The sequence below is a fragment of the Pseudophryne corroboree genome, unplaced genomic scaffold (assembly GCF_028390025.1).
Source record: "Pseudophryne corroboree isolate aPseCor3 unplaced genomic scaffold, aPseCor3.hap2 scaffold_513, whole genome shotgun sequence".
Taxonomy (NCBI): Eukaryota; Metazoa; Chordata; class Amphibia; order Anura; family Myobatrachidae; genus Pseudophryne; species Pseudophryne corroboree.
In genome coordinates this window covers 129,502-146,870 of record NW_026970117.1, presented here as the reverse complement: position 1 = coordinate 146,870, position 17,369 = coordinate 129,502, and the positions used below count along the sequence as shown (strand labels likewise).

The window sequence follows — 17,369 nt, the reverse complement described above, 5'->3', positions numbered from 1 at the left end:
AACTCCAAACAGTACAAAGTTAACCATGCACATCATAATTAACATGAATAGTGCATTAGTATTTGCAATGAAAAGCTCCTGGGCACCACACCAGGATGGCTGAGTGGTTAAGGCATTGGACTTAAGATCCAATGGATATATATCTGCATGGGATCAAACCCCAATTCTGGTATGCATGTTAATTTCAAATTCCTAAATATGTACAAGGAATAACAATATTAATTAAGGACATGTACAAAAGTTGATGTTGCTTGCATTTGTAAACCACCATACTTGTTCCACAAAATCCTTGACATGTGACAGGGCAAAAAAAGAATGATAGCAACTATCTACAAATGTTGCTTGTAATCATTCAAAAGAAAGGACAGTCTTGATAGATGAGCAGTTCGAAATGTGGTGAAAATTAATGTCTTTAAACAAATATGGAATTATTATGAAACTTTTTATTCATAAGAGCCTTACTAGTTGTGAAGAATAGAAATATAAGTATCATACTTTAAAAAAAACACCAATTACCAGACTTATGTAATAAGTTACAGTCAAAGCAGTATAAAGTTTGCTGAATAATTGCCCATGCATAGTAAAAGATACATATGCTTTGCAATAGTGTTTGACACGACAATCACACCAGGATGGCCGAGTGGTTATGGCGTTGGACTTAAGATCCAATGGATACATATCCACGTGGGTTAAATCCCCACTTCTGGTATGCATTTTAATTTCAGCTAACTAAATATTTACGATGAAGATTTTGGCAATTAGGGAAAACTCTCAAAATTGTCTAAAAATCATTAACTTAAAATACATTGCTAAAAAAATATTTTCAATCCATTTTTTCAAAGAACCTGGCTTTCTATGAAGAAAAGAAACAATGATATCATAATATCCATTAAAATACCCAAAGTTATGTAATATTTTAAACTCCAAGCGGATCAAAGTTAACAATGCACAGCAAAATAAACATGAATAGTGCAATAGTAATTGCCATGAAAAGACATTGGGCAAAATACCAGGATGGGCGAGTGGTTAAGGCGTTGGACTTAAGATCAAATGGATATATATCCGCGTGGGTTCGAACCCCACTTCTGGTATGTATTTTAATTTCAGATTCCTAAATATGTACAAGGAACAATATAATCGATTAGGGAAATGTACAAGAGTCATTTTGTTTACATTTGTAAACTACCATACATGTTCCACAAAAGCATTGAAATGTGACAGTGCAAATAAACTGATGTAATAATTTAGACTCCAAACAGTACAAAGTTTGCATAAAAGTTGACCATGTACATTAACATATACATATGCAATGGGGTTCAGAATGTAATCCTGATGGACTGGATGCCTATGGTTAGAATACCGACATCAGCAACCTGACCATTAAAATCCTGACAGCCCTGCAGTTAATACCATAACCCTTCCATGTTCACTGCCCTAACCCTAATCCTCCCTTTTGGGTGTCTAACCCTTACACCCTCTCCTTTGGTGTCTAAACCTTACCCTCCCTGGGATGCCTAACACTAACCCTCCATTCCCCAATGCCTAAAGCTAATGCTCCCTGCTTGGTGTATAACACTAACCTCCTCTTCTAAGTGACTAAACCAAACCCTCCCTCCCTGGTACCTAACTCTAACCTACCTATCCCTACACTGTAACCCCCCTTCTAATGCCTAAATCTAACCTCCCCCCTCCTAGTGGCAGGACAAGATTACATCCTGCTGAGAGGACATTCAGAATTCTAGGTGTCAGTATTTTCATGCGGTTAATCCCACCTCTGTTGGCATTTTGGTGCCGTTATTATGGCTGGTGGGTACGATTATGGTGTCAGTATTATGATAGCCAGGATCCCGCACGGAAGCCTTTTAACTGGGTCCAATGCTTTGCAAAAGTATTTGCCATGAAAATGTCAAAAGCCTCACATTAGGATGGCCGAGTGGTTAAGGTTTTGGACTTAAGATTCAATGGATTTACATCTGCATGGGATATATCCCCACTTCTGGTTTTTATTTCAATTTCAGCTAACCAAATGAGGAAGAATTTGTCAATTAGGGAAAACTTTCAAACTATGGTGAAAGTCAATAACTTAAGCTACAGTACTTTGATAAAAAAAATATGTTCAATCAATTTTCTCCAAAGATACTGATTTTCTATAAAGAAAGTAAACAATGATATCCTAATATCCATTAAAATACCCAGTTATGTAATATTTTAAACTCCAAACAGTACAAAGTTAACTATGCACATCATAATTAACATGAATAGTGCATTAGTATTTGCAATGAAAAGCTCCTGGGCACCACACCAGGATGGCTGAGTGGTTAAGGCATTGGACTTAAGATCCAATGGATATATATCTGCATGGGATCGAACCCCAATTCTGGTATGCATGTTAATTTCAAATTCCTAAATATGTACAAGGAATAACATTATTAATTAAGGACATGTACAAAAGTTTATGTTGCTTGCATTTGTAAACCACCATACTTGTTCCACAAAATCCTTGACATGTGACAGGGCAAAAAAAGAATGATAGCAACTATCTACAAATGTTGCTTGTAATCATTCAAAAGAAAGGACAGTCTTGATAGATGAGCAGTTCGAAATGTCGTGAAAATTAATGTCTTTAAACAAATATGGAATTATTATGAAACTTTTTATTCATAAGAGCCTTACTTGTTGTGAAGAATAGAAATATAAGTATCATACTTTTAAAAAAACACCAATTACCAGACTTATGTAATAAGTTACAGTCAAAGCAGTATAAAGTTTGTTGAATCATTGCCCATGCACATTAAAAGATACATATGCTTTGCAATAGTATTTGACATGACAATCACACCAGGATGGCTGAGTGGTTAAGACGTTGGACTTAAGATCCTATGGATACATATCCGTTTGGGTTTGATCCCCACTTCTGGTATGCATTTTAAGTTCAGCTAACAATATATTTACGATGAAGATTTCGGCAATTAGGGAAAACTCTCAAAATTGTCTGAAAATCATTAACTTAAAATACATTGCTAAAAAATATTTTCAATCCATTTTTTCAAAGAACCTGGCTTTCTATGAAGAAAAGAAACAATGATATCATAATATCCATTAAAATACCCAAAGTTATGTAATATTTTAAACTCCAAGCGGTTCAAAGTTAACAATGCACAGGAAAATAAACATGAATAGTGCAATAGTATTTGCCATGAAAAGATACTGGGCAACATATCAGGATGGCCGAGTGGTTAAGGCGTTGGACTTAAGACCCAATGGATATATATCCTCGTGGGTTCGAACCCCACTTCTGGTATGTATTTTAATTTCAGATTCCTAAATATGTACAAGGAACAATATAAACGATTAGGGAAATGTACAAGAGTCATTTTGTTTACATTTGTAAACTACCATACATGTTCCACAAAAGCATTGAAATGTGACAGTGCAAATAAACTTATGTAATAATTTAGACTCCAAACAGTACAAAGTTTGCATAAAAGTTGACCATGCACATTAACATATACATATGCAATGGGGTTCAGAATGTAATCCTGATGGACTGGATGCCTATGGTCAGAATACCGACATCGGCAACCTGACCATTCAAATCCTGACAGCCCTGCAGTTAATACCATAACCCTTCCATGTTCCCTGCCCTAACCCTAATCCTCCCTTTTGGGTGTCTAACCCTTACACCCTCTCCTTGGGTGCCTAAACCTTACCCTCCCCGGGATGCCTAACACTAACCCTCCATTCCCCAATGCCTAAAGCTAATGCTCCCTGCTTGGTGTCTAACACTAACCTCCTCTTCTAAGTGACTAAACCAAACCCTCCCTCCCTGGTACCTAACTCTAACCTACCTGACCCTACACTGTAACCCCCCTTCTAATGCCTAAACCTAACCTCCCCCCTCCCCGTGGCAGGACAAGATTACATCCTGCTGAGAGGACATTCAGAATTCTAGGTGTCAGTATATTCATGCTGTTAATCCCACCTCTGTTGGCATTTTGGTGCCGTTATTATGGCTGGTGGGTACGATTATGGTGTCAGTATTATGATAGCCAGGATCCCGCACGGAAGCTTTTTAACTGGGTCCAATGCTTTGCAAAAGTATTTGCCATGAAAATGTCAAAAGCCTCACATTAGGATGGCCGAGTGGTTAAGGTGTTGGACTTAAGATTCAATGGATTTACATCTGCATGGGATAGATCCCCACTTCTGGTTTTTATTTCAATTTCAGCTAACCAAATGAGGAAGAATTTGTCAATTAGGGAAAACTTTCAAACTATGGTGAAAGTCAATAACTTAAGCTACAGTACTTTCATAAAAAAATATTTTCAATCCATTTTCTCCAAAGAAACTGATTTTCTATATATAAAGTAAACAATGATATCCTAATATCCATTAAAATACCCAGTTATGTAATATTTTAAACTCCAAACAGTACAAAGTTAACCATGCACTTCATAATTAACATGAATAGTGCATTAGTATTTGCCATGAAAAGCTCCTGGGCACCACACCAGGATGGCCGAGTGGTTAAGGCATTGGACTTAAGATCCAATGGATATATATCTGCATGGGATAGAACCCCAATTCTGGTATGCATGTTAATTTCAGATTTCTAAATATGTACAAGGAATAACATTATTAATTAAGGACATGTACAAAAGTTGATGTTGCTTGCATTTGTAAACCACCATACTTGTTCCACAAAATCCTTGACATGTGACAGGGCAAAAAAAGAATGATAGCAACTATCTACAAATGTTGCTTGTAATCATTCAAAAGAAAGGACAGTCTTGAAAGATGAGCAGTTCGAAATGTGGTGAAAATTAATGTCTTTAAACAAATATGGAATTATTATGAAACTTTTTATTCATAAAAGCCTTACTTGTTGTGAAGAATAGAAATATAAGTATCATACTTTAAAAAAAAAAACAATTACCAGATTTATGTGTTACGCACACCAGTGCTAACAGGAGTATACCGGTGTATGAACAGAGAGGGATGCGAGGCAAAACGAACTCACAGACAGTATAACACAACATACACAGGAGGTGATGGAATAACTAATAAACACAAAATGAACGGGGAAGCCCAAAGGCTCAGGAATTGGGTGTCTCTCTAGTGTCAGGAATGCTCAGATGGAATATAGCGGACAATGAAGCGAGATGTAGTGATTTAACATGTGGAGCACCCGAAATGATGTTGCTAAGAGCAACAGAAAAAACCCCAAAGGGTTACCAACGGGTGTGGGAATAAACTCCTTGGTCAGAGATAGAAATATAGACACAAGGAGAGTATCCACAATCCTAACCCCCACTTGCAGGGCACAGGTTCAGCTTACTGCCACTAAACTGACACCTGGACGCCCTGCACAGTGAGGGAGGATTAAGCAAGCAGGTCTGAGAGTACAGCCGCAAACCTGCTGGGTTCACAGAATAGCAAAAGAACCCCAGCAGGTTAAACAACTGACTCCAGTCTTACTGCTAGGTCCGGATTGGCAGAATGAAGTACCGAATCCCAAGGCCTATTCGCAGTAAGCAACAAGTAAATACAAAGTCACACAGTACTAGCTAACTCTCTGGAACTGACTAACAAACAAAGATTCAGCAGCATTTGCCTAGCCTGAGAGGATGGTTTATATAGCAGGTGCTGTCCACGCCCCACTCAGACCTCACAGACTGTGAGCACAAAACCAGCGCCGGATTCCCTGCCGTGCACAGAGCCTGTAACCACTACACAGTAAAAACCCGGACTGGAGTATCAGCTGCGCTCAGGTTACTTCGCTAACACTTGCCTCCCGGTTGCCATGGCGACGTGGCAGCACAGAGCAGGAGATCCTAACAGTACCCCCCCTCTGACGAGGGGTCAAAGAACCCCTACCACCGGGTTTATGGGGAACTGCGAGATGAAAGAGCGTATCAGTCTGGGGGCATGAAGAGCACAACTGCGCACCCACGACCGCTCCTCCGGGCCATACCCCTTCCAGTGCACCAAAAATGACAGCCGACCCCGAACCATCTTGGAGTCAAGAACCCTTTCAACCACACACTCCCTCTGACCCCGTATCAGAAGAGGAGAAGGTCTTCCACTGGAAGAAGGATTACTAACCGCCAGTTTTAAAAGGGAACAATGAAATGTTTTATTGATACCCAATGAACGGGGCAGATCTAACTGAAATGCCACCGGATTGATAACCCTGGTGATCTTATAAGGGCCGATGAACCGGGGGCCTAACTTATGAGATGGCTGTCTCAACTTCAAATTCTTGGTGGACAACCAGACGAAGTCTCCTAATTTGAAGCTGCAGAGTCTTCTCCGCTTATCAAAAACCCTTTTGGTCACTAATGACACAGACACAAGGGCTTTCTTAACTTTCCTCCAAATACCCCTAAGGGCAGAAACCACAGAGGAACCACCAGGCGTGGAATCCTGGGGGTCAAAAGAATTGGCCTTAGGATGATGCCCATACACACAAAGGAAGGGAGTGATCCCTGTAGCAGAGTGAGCCGCGTTGTTATAGGCAAACTCCGCCATGGACAGATGAGCAACCCAGTCAGTATGACACTTGGAGACATAACACCTGAGGAACTGCTCCAAGGACTGGTTCACCCTCTCAGTCTGCCCATTAGACTGTGGATGGTAGCCTGACGACAAGCTCACAGAAATCTGGAGATCAGAACAAAATGCCCTCCAGAATTTGGCCACAAACTGGGATCCACGGTCAGAGACCACATCAAGTGGCAACCCGTGGAGGCGCACAACATGCTGCATAAATAACTCAGACAGGCGTCTGGCCGATGGCAACCCAACCAGTGGAACGAAATGCGCCATCTTCGAAAACCTGTCAACGACAACCCAAATGGCTGTCATCCCCGAGGATTTGGGCAAGTCCACCACAAAATCCATGGAAATGTGGGTCCATGGCTTAGATGGAATAGAGAGTGGATGTAATGGGCCGACAGGAACCCCTCTAGGAGTTTTATTTCGGGCACAAACGTCACATGCCCGAACCCACTGATCCACATCCCTAGCCACCGAGGGCCACCACACCGCCCTAGTCAGCAACTCCCGAGTTCTGGCAATACCCGGATGCCCTGCCGACCTCTTGGCATGGAATTCCAGGAACACTCGCTGTCTTAACCTAGGAGGCACAAACAAGAGACCTACCGGAAGGTCTGGAGGAGCCTGCTCCTGTGCTCTAAGGACTAATGACAAGAGGTCCTGGGTAATGCCCACTTTAATACATGATGGGGACACAATGGGCAATGGCTCCTCGGTGGTCTCTTGGACTGGAGCAAAACTCCACGAGAGCGCATCAGCCTTGATGTTTTTTGACCCAGGGCGATATGTTATCAAAAAATTAAAGCGAGCAAAAAACAAAGCCCATCGTGCTTGCCTGGCATTGAGCCGCTTCGCTGACTCTAAATATGCCAGATTCTTATGGTCGGTGAGAATTGAGACCACAAACTTAGCCCCCTCAAGCCAGTGTCTCCACTCCCCGAGTGCATCCTTTATAGCCAACAATTCCCGGTTACCCACATCATAATTCATCTCGGCAGACGAAACTTTACGGGAAAAGTAAGCACAGGGATGAAGGCGATTATCAGACACAAGAAAAGAAACAAATAATTCCAGCGCGTTACTAACACCTAACTCATACAATTTTGGGTCGTATGTGCTGAAATAAGCAGCTCTCAACTGGACAGTACTGAACTGTCCACACACAAAACAGCACAAAGGATGATAATATATTATCAGAGAGTGCTTGTAGCTAAATATATCAAATTTATTACATATATAACACAATAAAATAAACACATGTACACATGAAAATAAATAATTAATTAAAAAATTCCCCCTGCTGCAGCGGATTGAGTTTAACCGGATGCTTATATTATGTCCAAATTAAAGTGCTTATTGTGACCTTATTCTCAGTAAAGAGTCCCGAACAATATGCAGTCCTTTTTAGGAACAATTGATGATGCTTGCTGTTTAAATCCAGCTGTAAGTGTTTTTCACATACTCATAGAGATCTCCTTATGTGTCAGATAGGAGCCGGCTTTCCACTCCCGTTAATTAATGCCGCTGAGCGGCCAGGTGCTTTGGATACTTATGCTTTAGTATCTATTTCAACTGACTTTTTTCGTCCACTCTCACTGCGCTTGATAGGGCCACATTTGCAAGATTGTCCACTTTACTCACAGCCAGGAGTGGATCCGTTTAGTATCCGTGGACGGCCCCCGTTGTCAATCACAGCCACAGTCGAGAGAGGCACCGTCCTTGGTTGCGGGGTGCACCAGAGGATCTCTAGAGACGGTTAGCATCCACACACGGACAGTAGCACCAAAGGATATTACTCAACCGGAATCCGCTGGTAGTAGGAAGGATATCAGTATGGAATAAGCCACAGTCCTTACGCGTTTCTCTGCAATTGTCAGTGTGCGGTTTTGTCAGAGGATGACACGGGGCTGTCCTGCATGCTATTTAAATATCAGGGGACCAATCATGTTAGAAACTACCTGCATTGGCACACCTGAATAATCATTGATTTAATCGCACATGTGTAAAATAAATTTCAGTCACATAACAACCCGTATAATACCATAATCTTTACAATATAAATACATAAGGTAGATTTATTATATTGCTGTACACTTATAAACCATAAAATGCTTTCTAAACAATAAAATACTTTATATTGTCTAATTGACGAAAGACAGAGGTGATGGCACTCATTCACTAATTACAAGCAAAAACAACAAGTCTACAAAGAATCCATATCTCCTATATAGACCACTCTAGCTTAGTGGTCTAATGCCTTGTGTTGATAACCGCAAGGTCCTGAGTTCAAATCCGAAGTGTTCCTATATGTGATATTGATTTCTAATTTGTATTTTTATTTTTTTCAATATTGTTGTTATTTCTATTCATCCATTATATACTCCCATATATTACAGCGCATACATAATTCTAACCAATATATAGAAACAGAAAAAATATATCAATACAACAGCAGAGCAATTTTTTAAAAGGGACCACAATCAATGATAATGAATCCCATTCAAAAACTGCACCCCTTATTTTAATGCACTTTTCAGAGTACATTCAATTCTACACCAGGGACAAAGTGACAAATTAATAACAAACTCAACAACCCAATAATAGATCTACACTCTATGAGTTGTTGTACGTGGTGCCACCATTTGCCAGATAGGTACAAATATAATCATACGTATAGGGAATAAGATAACAGGAAGAAAGAGGAGATAAGAGTGGAGAGATATATGGCGAAGAAAGGCTGACAGCAAACATTTCAACTAGCACCTGGAATTCATCTGATATTATTAATCTCCATATTCTCGTTTAGACCCTCGGGCACCAAAGTGCCCAGATTAAAAATCCAGAATGCTTCTCTTGTGCATAATTTATTGAACCTGTCGCCGCCTCTAGGAGTAGGGGCCACAGATTCGATACCTTGTACCTTTAGTGAGTCCACATTACCATCATGATGATGGGTAACGTGTCTTGACACACTATGATAAAGATTCCTCTTAAGGACATTTCGTCTGTGTTCCAAAAACCTGATATTAAGACTCCTAACTGTCCTCCCCACATACTGTTTCCCACATATGCAGCTTATCAGGTAAATGACGTACGTCTGTTGACAATTAATGAAGGTCTCAATTGCAAATTCCAATCCCAGTGTTGCTGATTTAAAAGAGATACTTCTATGTATTATAAATTTACAAGTAATGCAATTGGTCTTACCACATCTAAAACAGCCTACACTTTGATTTAGCCAGGTTTTCTTGACCAATGATTGTGTATTAGCTTGAAAAAAACTTGGAGATAGGTGATTTTTTAAATTCCTAGCCTTCTGAAATACCACTCTAGCCGAATCTCCCAAACAAGGGTTGAGAACTTTATCTAGTTTCAGGAGTTCAAAGTTTTTCTTTATAATTTTCCTAACATCCTCAGCATACGTGTTATATTTTGCTACAAAGGGCATGATCTGGTTGTTATCATGTCTAGCTTTTGATGCCCCCAAATTGGTAGTCGTGGAGAAGAGAGAACTTCTTTCTCTATTAACTACCCTTTTAAGGGAATCCTCCAGAAGTTTCTTAGGTTAGAATTATGTATTTGCTGTAATATATGGGAGTATATAATGGATGAATAGAAATAACAACAATATTGAAAGAAATAAAAATACAAATTAGAAATCAATTTCAGCCCCGTGTCATCCTCTGACGAAACCGCACACTGACAATTGCGGAGAAACGCGTAAGGACTGGGGCTTATTCCATACTGATGTCCTTCCTACTACCAGCAGATTCCGGTTGAGTAATATCCTTTGGTGCTACTGTCCGTGTGTGGATGCTAACCATCTCTAGAGATCCTCCGGTGCACCCCGCAACCAAGGGAGGTGCCTCTCTCGACTGTGGCTGTGATTGACAACGGGGGCCGTCCACGGATACTAAACGGATCCACTCCTGGCTGTGAGTAAAGTGGACAATCTTGCAAATGTGGCCCTATCTAGCGCAGTGAGAGTGGACGAAAAAAGTCAGTTGAAATAGATACTAAAGCATAAGTATCCAAAGCACCTGGCCGCTCAGCGGCATTAATTAACGGGAGTGGAAAGCCGGCTCCTATCTGACACATAAGGAGATCTCTATGAGTATGTGAAAAACACTTACAGCTGAATTTAAACAGCAAGCATCATCAATTGTTCCTAAAAAGGACTGCATATTGTTCGGGACTCTTTACTGAGAATAAGGTCACAATAAGCACTTTAATTTGGACATAATATAAGCATCCGGTTAAACTCAATCCGCTGCAGCAGGGGGAATTTTTTAATTAATTATTTATTTTCATGTGTACATGTGTTTATTTTATTGTGTTATATATGTAATAAATTTGATATATTTAGCTACAAGCGCTCTCTGATAATATATTATCATCCTTTGTGCTGTTTTGTGTGTGGACAGTTCAGTACTGTCCAGTTGAGAGCTGCTTATTTCAGCACATACGACCCAAAATTGTATGAGTTAGGTGTTAGTAACGCGCTGGAATTATTTGTTTCTTTTCTTGTGGGTTCTTTACTGTTTTGTTTCTGGCAGCGGCTATAAGGTATTTTTAGATTATTGTAGATATGTCTTCTTTTAAAAGTGTGACTGATAGATTATTAAGGAGACAGAGGTTGATGGCAGACAATACTGTACAAAATGATGTCGTGGGCACGGATACACCAGAAATTGGCAAGTTATTTTTTGAACTAGAAACATTATTAAAAACAGAAACTCGCCACTGGTGGGATCAAGTGACCCTCACAAAATATTTGGACACAAAAGTGATTCCACGGGGTCTACGTATTCACAAGTCATGTTCATTTAAAGATGACCCTGACTTGACGAAACAATGGAATGATATATTAGATTCCTGTTCTTTTTCCCTTATTAGACTTTTAATTAAGTATAGGGAAGAAAAGGTACACAAACTTTCCAGAGAAATTGAAAAGATACAGGAACAGGTCAAACCTTTTGAAACCAGTAAGGATTTCGTTGAACGAGATGGGTTATTAAATACGGAGATTAAAGATTTTGAACAATCACTTATTGCTTTCAAAAGGAAAAAATTGGAAAGAGATAATAAAGATTATAATTTGGACCAAGTGAGATCCTATAATAGGAGATTTAGGAATGGAGGGAATGAGAGAGAAGGATATCAGGTTAGAATGAAAGAACATGAGACAAATTCATATAACAACAAGCAGTACAATACAAATAAGAATAGGAGAATAAATACTTCATCCACATATGGTCATCATGAGATAAAAACGACTAGTTATGGGGGGGGACCAAGTTATGAAGGAATACAACAAGAAAGAGGAAAAGGTTTTAATAAAGAAGGGAATTATATTCAAAACAAAAGGAGAGGGTCTTTTGAAAGTAGAGGAGCAAGACCTAAGGAACCATATGGGATGGAAGGTGAATATAGGTTTGAACAGAAATCTAGGAAGGATTTTTTAGGAGCAGGGAGAGGTCATCTGGAAGTACAAAACAGATTCCAGATGTTACAACCCAATACCCCCAAAAGGTCAAGACCAGAAGAACCAGAGGGTGTAGAGGAGGAACTAAGACACAACACCAAAAACGGAAGGCTAGGGTAAGGAACAAGGGCATTTTTAATTTATCATCTAGAGTACTGAGTGAGCATGAAAAATCTGTAATTGCCAAAGGTCTTAAGTTTGCTCCATCAGTGAAACCTGACATTTTTGAGCTTTTTGTGGCCCTCAACAGGTATACCAGGGATTTGTGCCGTAAGAGGTACTTTATCAATAAATCTTTAAAACAACATGATATTGAAGGTATACCGATCATATTGAATGATGAGGACCAAAGGGGAGTGGAGATTTTGAATTCATTACTAATGGGGAATGACGATGTAGAACAGGATAGTGAGAGAAGAATCAAGAGGGTCTTTGATATTATAGACAATACACATGAGGGGGTTGGCGTTAATAAAGCCTTCAAAAAGAAGTCAGAATTCTACCCTATTCAACACAGAAGTTCCTACATTGAGACCTTCTATACTTCAACATTAAATGATTTTCGTTCTTTATGTATTAAGAAAAAGGGAGTCACAAAGGGTGATAATTTAAATATTAATGAAAGACGAGCCCTTAAAGCACTTAAAGATGATCATACCATCATCATCATCAAAAGTGCAGACAAGGGGGGAGGGGTTGTGCTACAAGATAAGGCAATATATCATGAGGAAGCCTTGAGACAATTGGGGAACGAGAAATTCTATGTTAGACTTCCTTCCAATCCCACAACGACCTATGTTCAGGTCTTTAAATCTTTTCTCCAGCAAGCCCTAACCGAGGGAGCAATCTCTAAAGATGAGTATTTATTTCTTTTTACTCCTTATCCAGTCATCCCCACTTATTACCACCTTCCCAAAATTCACAAGTCCTTGGTAGCACCCCCAGGGCGTCCAATTATATCTGGTGTAGGGTCCCTCACATCTAATCTGTCAGCATTCGTGGATTCCTTTTTACAACCCCACGTCGTCGGGCTCCGGTCCTACATTAGAGATACCAATCACTTTCTCCATCTAGTGAGTGGTATTGAGTGGCGAGAGAGCTATGTACTCTTGACGTGTGATGTCGAGTCTCTTTACACCAACATCCCCCATCAAGGAGGGGTGGAAGCCTGTTGCCAATTTCTCGAATCTACTGTGGGGCTGTCGCCCGAGCGATGTGGGTTTGTATTGGAATCCATGAATTTTATTTTATCACAGAACTATTTTTTATTTAATTCACAGTTTTATCTTCAAGTGCACGGTACCGCCATGGGCACCAAGTTCGCGCCGAGCTTCGACAATCTCTATATGGGGCTCTTTGAGGAGCAATACATTTGGGGGGGACCCTTCGGCGCGAATTTGGTGCGCTATGGTCGGTACATTGATGATCTGTTTATTATTTGGGATGGGGCTTCTAGTGTGTCTTCTTTTCTTTCTTATCTTAATTCGAACACTTTTGGGCTTAAGTTTAGTCACTCTTGTCACTCTACTCACATTAATTATCTGGATATTGCTCTCTCGGTTAGGGACAATACGTTGGTCACCAAAACCTATAGAAAGGAGGTGGACTGCAGCAGTTTTTTAAATTATGGCAGTTGCCACCACCATAAATGGAAAGACAACATACCTATGGGACAATATCTTAGGATGAAACGCAACTGTACTGATGAAGAGATGTTCTATGAACAATCCAATGTTCTTACAGATGCATTTCTCGACCAGGGTTACCCTAAGAAACTTCTGGAGGATTCCCTTAAAAGGGTAGTTAATAGAGAAAGAAGTTCTCTCTTCTCCACGACTACCAATTTGGGGGCATCAAAAGCTAGACATGATAACAACCAGATCATGCCCTTTGTAGCAAAATATAACACGTATGCTGAGGATGTTAGGAAAATTATAGAGAAAAACTTTGAACTCCTGAAACTAGATAAAGTTCTCAACCCTTGTTTGGGAGATTCGGCTAGAGTGGTATTTCAGAAGGCTAGGAATTTAAAAAATCACCTATCTCCAAGTTTTTTTCAAGCTAATACACAATCATTGGTCAAGAAAACCTGGCTAAATCAAAGTGTAGGCTGTTTTAGATGTGGTAAGACCAATTGCATTACTTGTAAATTTATAATACATAGAAGTATCTCTTTTAAATCAGCAACACTGGGATTGGAATTTGCAATTGAGACCTTCATTAATTGTCAACAGACGTACGTCATTTACCTGATAAGCTGCATATGTGGGAAACAGTATGTGGGGAGGACAGTTAGGAGTCTTAATATCAGGTTTTTGGAACACAGACGAAATGTCCTTAAGAGGAATCTTTATCATAGTGTGTCAAGACACGTTACCCATCATCATGATGGTAATGTGGACTCACTAAAGGTACAAGGTATCGAATCTGTGGCCCCTACTCCTAGAGGCGGCGACAGGTTCAATAAATTATGCACAAGAGAAGCATTCTGGATTTTTAATCTGGGCACTTTGGTGCCCGAGGGTCTAAACGAGAATATGGAGATTAATAATATCAGATGAATTCCAGGTGCTAGTTGAAATGTTTGCTGTCAGCCTTTCTTCGCCATATATCTCTCCACTCTTATCTCCTCTTTCTTCCTGTTATCTTATTCCCTATACGTATGATTATATTTGTACCTATCTGGCAAATGGTGGCACCACGTACAACAACTCATAGAGTGTAGATCTATTATTGGGTTGTTGAGTTTGTTATTAATTTGTCACTTTGTCCCTGGTGTAGAATTGAATGTACTCTGAAAAGTGCATTAAAATAAGGGGTGCAGTTTTTGAATGGGATTCATTATCATTGATTGTGGTCCCTTTTAAAAAATTGCTCTGCTGTTGTATTGATATATTTTTTCTGTTTCTATATATTGGTTAGAATTATGTATGCGCTGTAATATATGGGAGTATATAATGGATGAATAGAAATAACAACAATATTGAAAGAAATAAAAATACAAATTAGAAATCAATATCACATATAGGAACACTTTGGATTTGAACTCAGGACCTTGCGGTTATCAACACAAGGCATTAGACCACTAAGCTAGAGTGGTCTATATAGGAGATATGGATTCTCTGTAGACTTGTTGTTTTTGCTTGTAATTAGTGAATGAGTGCCATCACCTCTGTCTTTCGTCAATTAGACAATATAAAGTATTTTATTGTTTAGAAAGCATTTTATGGTTTATAAGTGTACAGCAATATAATAAATCTACCTTATGTATTTATATTGTAAAGATTATGGTATTATACGGGTTGTTATGTGACTGAAATTTATTTTACACATGTGCGATTAAATCAATGATTATTTAGGTGTGCCAATGCAGGTAGTTTCTAACATGATTGGTCCCCTGATATTTAAATAGCATGCAGGACAGCCCTGTGTCATCCTCTGACGAAACCGCACACTGACAATTGCGGAGAAACGCGTAAGGACTGGGGCTTATTCCATACTGATGTCCTTTCTACTACCAGCAGATTCCGGTTGAGTAATATCCTTTGGTGCTACTGTCCGTGTGTGGATGCTAACCATCTCTAGAGATCCTCTGGTGCACCCCGCAACCAAGGACGGTGCCTCTCTCGACTGTGGCTGTGATTGACAACGGGGGCCGTCCACGGATACTAAACGGATCCACTCCTGGCTGTGAGTAAAGTGGACAATCTTGCAAATGTGGCCCTATCTAGCGCAGTGAGAGTGGACGAAAAAAGTCAGTTGAAATAGATACTAAAGCATAAGTATCCAAAGCACCTGGCCGCTTAGCGGCATTAATTAACGGGAGTGGAAAGCCGGCTCCTATCTGACACATAAGGAGATCTCTATGAGTATGTGAAAAACACTTACAGCTGAATTTAAACAGCAAGCATCATCAATTGTTCCTAAAAAGGACTGCATATTGTTCGGGACTCTTTACTGAGAATAAGGTCACAATAAGCACTTTAATTTGGACATAATATAAGCATCCAGTTAAACTCAATCCGCTGCAGCAGGGGGAATTTTTTAATTAATTATTTATTTTCATGTGTACATGTGTTTATTTTATTGTGTTATATATGTAATAAATTTGATATATTTAGCTACAAGCGCTCTCTGATAATATATTATCATCCTTTGTGCGATTATCAGACACCCCCATCTGAGAGAGCACTGCCCCAATACCTATCTCAGAGGCATCCACTTCTACCACAAAAGGACGCTCTGGATCTGGGTGTCGCAGCACCTTGGCCGAGACAAATGCCCTTTTGAGACGGGCAAAGGCCGCTTTGGCCTCACAAGACCAGTGAGCAACATCCGCCCCTTTCTTAGTGAGTGCCACCAAGGGGGCCACTATAGACGAAAATCCAGCGATGAACCGTCTATAAAAATTCGCAAAGCCCAGAAAACGCTGAAGCGCCTTCAAACTAGTGGGCTGCACCCAATCCAGGACTGCCTGTACCTTAGAACCCTCCATTTGGAAACCTTCTGAGGAGAAAATATACCCTAGAAATGCGATTTGCTGGACTTCAAATTCGCACTTCTCCAGCTTCGCCCCAAGCTGGTGGTCTCTGAGTTTCTGGAGGACTAAGCGTACATGCTTCCGATGTTCCTCCAGGGAATGGGAGAAGATTAGGATGTCATCTAGATAAACAACTAAAAATCTATCCAAATATTCCATGAGCACATCGTTCATGAATTCCTGGAAGACTGCCGGGGCATTAGAGAGCCCAAAAGGCATCACCAAATATTCATAATGCCCTGAGTGGGTATTAAAGGCAGTCTTCCATTCATCCCCCTCTCTTATTCAGATTAGATTGTAAGCACCGCGTAGGTCAATCTTAGAAAAATGGTGGCAGTACGAAGCTGGTCAAATAAAACCGAAATGAGAGGCAGTGGGTACGAGTTTTTAATCGTGATACTGTTTAATTCCCTGAAGTCGATGCAGGGTCGCAACGAACCGTCCTTTTTACCCACGAAGAAGAACCCCGACCCAACTGGGGACTGTGAGGGTCTGATAAATCCCTTAGCCAAGTTCTCCTGAATGTACTCTGCCATAGCCTGAGTCTCAGGACGTGACATGGAGTACAACCTGCTCTTGGGAAGCTTAGCATCCGGCAACAAATCAATGGCACAGTCATAGGGGTGATGGGGAAGTAGTACCTCCGCAACTTTTTTGGAGAACACATCCGCAAAATCTGCATAACATCCTGGCAATCCTGGCAAACTTAGCTGCGAGAGCCTGACTGGAAGGCTCAAGCAACTCCTGAAACAATCACTACCCCAACTAAGAATCTCCCCAGAGACC

General features: G+C 40.2%; 6 non-coding genes across 6 annotated transcripts; all 6 read left to right on the top strand.

Annotated features, from left to right (window-relative positions):
• Nucleotides 1-89: 89 nt before the first annotated feature.
• Nucleotides 90-172, top strand: TRNAL-UAA (transfer RNA leucine (anticodon UAA)). Its single transcript has one exon. It is a non-coding gene; the product is annotated as a tRNA-Leu (tRNA).
• Nucleotides 173-626: 454 nt separating this feature from the next.
• Nucleotides 627-709, top strand: TRNAL-UAA (transfer RNA leucine (anticodon UAA)). The gene has a single exon. It is a non-coding gene; the product is annotated as a tRNA-Leu (tRNA).
• A 299-nt stretch (nucleotides 710-1,008) lies between these two features.
• On the top strand, nucleotides 1,009-1,091 carry TRNAL-UAA (transfer RNA leucine (anticodon UAA)). Its single transcript has one exon. It is a non-coding gene; the product is annotated as a tRNA-Leu (tRNA).
• A 1,209-nt stretch (nucleotides 1,092-2,300) lies between these two features.
• On the top strand, nucleotides 2,301-2,383 carry TRNAL-UAA (transfer RNA leucine (anticodon UAA)). The gene has a single exon. It is a non-coding gene; the product is annotated as a tRNA-Leu (tRNA).
• Nucleotides 2,384-3,218: 835 nt separating this feature from the next.
• On the top strand, nucleotides 3,219-3,301 carry TRNAL-UAA (transfer RNA leucine (anticodon UAA)). Its single transcript has one exon. It is a non-coding gene; the product is annotated as a tRNA-Leu (tRNA).
• Nucleotides 3,302-4,509: 1,208 nt separating this feature from the next.
• TRNAL-UAA (transfer RNA leucine (anticodon UAA)) lies at nucleotides 4,510-4,592 on the top strand. The gene has a single exon. It is a non-coding gene; the product is annotated as a tRNA-Leu (tRNA).
• The last annotated feature ends 12,777 nt before the right edge of the window (nucleotides 4,593-17,369 follow it).